This window comes from Juglans regia, chromosome 12 (genome assembly GCF_001411555.2).
Source record: "Juglans regia cultivar Chandler chromosome 12, Walnut 2.0, whole genome shotgun sequence".
Taxonomy (NCBI): domain Eukaryota; kingdom Viridiplantae; phylum Streptophyta; class Magnoliopsida; order Fagales; family Juglandaceae; genus Juglans; species Juglans regia.
The window spans coordinates 11,320,164-11,324,364 of NC_049912.1; the positions used below are offsets into that span (position 1 = coordinate 11,320,164).

At 33.9% G+C, this 4,201-nt stretch overlaps 1 pseudogene; it reads left to right on the plus strand.

The window, feature by feature from the left end:
- The first annotated feature begins 3,168 nt into the window (after positions 1-3,168).
- LOC118344099 lies at positions 3,169-3,325 on the plus strand (annotated as a pseudogene).
- Positions 3,326-4,201: the final 876 nt, after the last annotated feature.

Below are 4,201 nucleotides of genomic sequence, written 5' to 3' on the forward strand. Positions count from 1 at the left end.
CAAACTATCATCAACTTTAAATTTTCTTCTGAGAATCCATTTATAACCAATAGCTTTTCTATATTTTGAAAAATCTGTTAACTCTCAAACATTATTTTTTTTATTAATTCTATTTCATCTTTCATGACCTCAAGCCATTTATCTAAATCAATACTATTGACTGTCTCAGAAAATTTTTCAAGATCATTATCTAAATTTTCCAAACTGGTATTTATTGCATAATGGTCTTGAAATAATATTGATGGTCTTCTCGATCTTTTACTCCCACTGTCAGAATTCTCATTGTCAGACTCTATGGAGATCTGTTGATTCTCTAAATTATTTAATAAATCTATCTGATCAACAGGAGTAATAAGGTTCATATTTTTCAATAAAACGGTATCCTTACTTTCTATCAATCATCTTTTAGAATGATAAAATCTATAGCCACTTCCGTTTTTTACATACCCAATAAACCTGCATTCTCAACTTTTACTTTTTAATTTATCCATTAGTGGCCTTGGGATAAGCACTTGTGCCTTACAACCTCACGCTTTGATCTTATTTAAATCTGGTTTATATCTCGTCTATAACTCGTAAGGTGTAAGAGGTTTCGCTTTAGTTTCAACTTTATTCAATATATATATAGCAGTAGATAATGCTTCACCCCAAAAATGTATTGGTAGATCAGCATGATATGCCATCATTCATCACACCATATCCAATAGAGTTCTATTTCTCCTTTCTGCAATGCCATTCTATTGAGGTTTATATAGCATAGTATAAATGTGTCTTATACCATTCAATTTGCAGAAATTATCTAAAGTTTCAAATTCTCCTCCTCTATCACTATTCAACCTTTTAATGGGTCTACTAAACTGGGTTTCTACTTCTAATTTAAATTCTTTAAATTTCTTAATTGCTTCAGATTTATGCTTGAGTAAGTATATATGCCATATCTTGAATAATCATCAATGAAAGTAATAAAGTACTTCATTCCTATATGAGTTTTTGTTTTAAAAGGTCCACAAACATCAGAATGTATAATTTCAAGTAAATCCATGTATTTCCAACTTTTTGAAAAAGATTTACTACTCATTTTTCCTTTGATACATAGTTCACTTATATCAAAATTATCTGAGTTTATTTGTGGTATTAATTCACTTTTACACATTCTAATCATTTTATTTTTATTTATATGGCCTAATCTTAAATGACATAAATATGCACAATCTGTAGACACATTCAAATACTCAGAAATAGGTGCTTTATTAATATTAACAATTAGTACATACAAATCGTGATCTTTTACGCCTTTCACTGATACATTACCCTTACTTATTACAACGGTTCCAGACTTAAACTCAACTGTGTAGCCTTTCTGATCTAGTACAGGCACTGATACTAAATTTCTACGAATACTAGGTACATATCAAACATCACTAAGTAAAATAATGGAACCATTCACTTTAAATTTACATGTACCTCGCTCCAAGACATCGCACTATGTATTGTTGCTCATATATACTTTGTGCTCTCTTGTTTGTTTATCTTCAAGTTTGACAAACATGTCTTTATTCCTGCATATATGTCTTGTTGCTGCAGAGTCAACCCACCATGAATCTGATACTAGTTCCACTAGCATTACTTCTGAGACTATCAGTATAATTTCTTACTTTCTTGTGCTTTCTTTTATTATGACATTGTGATTTGTAATGCTCATTTTTTCCACACTTAAAACAGTTTACAGAAAATGGTTTATTATGTTTCCTTTTTAACCATTTTTTTTCTTAAACTGTTTTGGCCTCATCTTATTCTGTGTAGAATGCTTGTCCTGAGCCATCAATAAATTGGATGATTCACTATTTTTATTCCTTCTCTTCATCATTTCTCATTCAAGTATTAAAAGTACTGGAAGCGATATCATTGTTACTTCATTTCCATTGTGTGTTAAAGAAGTAACAATGTGATCCCAATATGAAGGAAGACTATTTAGTATGGTTGTAACTTGCATTTTATCAGTGAGAGGATGATCGTCATCATGTAATTCTTTTCCAATTAACCCCATTTGAAGTACATGATCACCAATATCATAATTTTCTTTCATACAAGTCCGGTTATACTTATCCAATAATAATTGTATATAAATATCCGACCTTAAACCATACTTTGCTTCAATTGCATCCATAATTTCTTTATCAGTTTCATATTCTTTAAATAAAGGAATAATATGATCACTCATGTAATGCAAAATTAAAGCTTTTGCCCATACATTGTGTTCTATCCATTTCTTCAATTTAATGTAAATAATCTATTCTTCAAATTTTGGTTTTCTAAATAGTAATTAATTTAGTAAAACTCAGTACTCAATAGCATAATTAATCTTTGTGGGTTCGACATCGGTTTTCTTTAAAATACTTTACTACTTATTACGATTATGTGCACTTGCAGATATTTTCATCACAACATATTGCTTCATGGTGGCAGCTTGAATGCTTGGCTAACGTGATGGTGGTTGTTGTTGTTGGCGTGGAGAAGCATGCAGTGGTTCTCGAACGTATGCGATGAGGAAGAAACTGTGAAGAAGGCAAAAGTAGACATGCGTGAATTTATATCTTACAGATACATATATATATATATATATACATGTATATATACATATATATATACATGTATATATATATATGCCGCTTTTGGAAAAGAAAACCTTAGTGCATGTGCATGTGCATGTGCAAGGGGATGAGAACGTGCATGTGGGGCTACTGCGCTACAACATTACTCATAGTTGGTAGAAGCAGTTATTATGCTTGAGTCATATTCCAAGGCGTGTATGTATATATAGACTATGCTGGACTAGTGGAAAACCCTAGCAAAAGAGGAGTGAGAAGTCCACTTGCATGCAGCTTATAAACTAGTCTGGAAGTTTTAGCAAATGTACTTGGGCCTTGGATCCTAGGGTTTTCTCTTGGGTCCTTGTTTTGGATTCTAAGAAATAAATCAATTACTAATCTGAATGGGAAAAATCTTAAATTCTAAAAGGAGCCCATCTCGCCTAATAAATGGTTTCGGACTTATAACATTATTTTTGGCATAATAAAAATTTAAATGGGGCCCATTTGATCCAGAAACTTTTAAATGGGTTTCAACTTAATTATCGAGCCCCAATAAAAATTCTACAATCCACCAAATATATATATATATATATATATATATTTTTTGGAACGAGACCTATTTCAAATTGTCTAATGAATCACAATTGGGCTTTTCAATATGTCCCATAAACATAACTTAGCATGGCCCCTGCGCAAGGATGACACGCACAAATCGAGAAATGGTCCAAATTTTTTTGGGATAGGTGGGAGGGTAGAAGGAATGAAGTTCCTTCTAAAATATTACGTTACTTGACCGAGTCTTCTCCAAGAATGCTCCAAGATTTTCAAGTTTGATTTTGGAGTTTCGTTCTAGTTTAGTCAGTCTATTCCGTGCATGGATGGTTCCGGGGGCTGCCACATGTCGCATGCAAAGACACGCACGTTTGCCGAATTGGTTTCCCAGGTTCCTCAGGCTCTCCCTGAGGTCTCGATACCATTCAGGCCTCCAAAATGTGTTGAAGGTGAGTTCTTTGTGCAATTTACTAAGGAGGAGTTGGATCGTTCGGCTGTTCCTTTTCGGTTCTCTATGGTTTTAAAATTCTTAAGACAAAGACCTTCTTTGGATCGCATCAGAGGGTTCATTCATAGCAGATGGGGATTAACGAATCAGCCAGTCGTTTCAGCTATGCGGAAGGCTCGGAATGTCTTTGTGCGATTTTCAGATGAAGATGATTTCTTGAAATCATTGTCCTGTGAAAGCTGTGATATTGAAGGGGTTGCTTATAGACCCTTTCAATGGTCTACTGATTTTACTGAAGACGACGAACCATCATTGGTTCCAGTTTGGATCATGTTGCCCGGATTACCTCCAAATCTTTATCAAGAAGCGTTCTTGCGGAATATAGTTGCACCGATTGGAATCTTTTTAAGGAGAGATAATGCGACACGCTGTGCAACTCGTACTGATGGTGCAAGGGTGTGTGTTCTAATGAATATTGATCATGAGCTGATTCATTCCATTTGGATTGGGACACCGAGACATCCTACAAGCATTTTCCAAGAAATTGAGTATGAAACACTACCTGCATTTTGTTCCGTGTGCAAGGTGCAAGGGCATAACGTAAAGACAT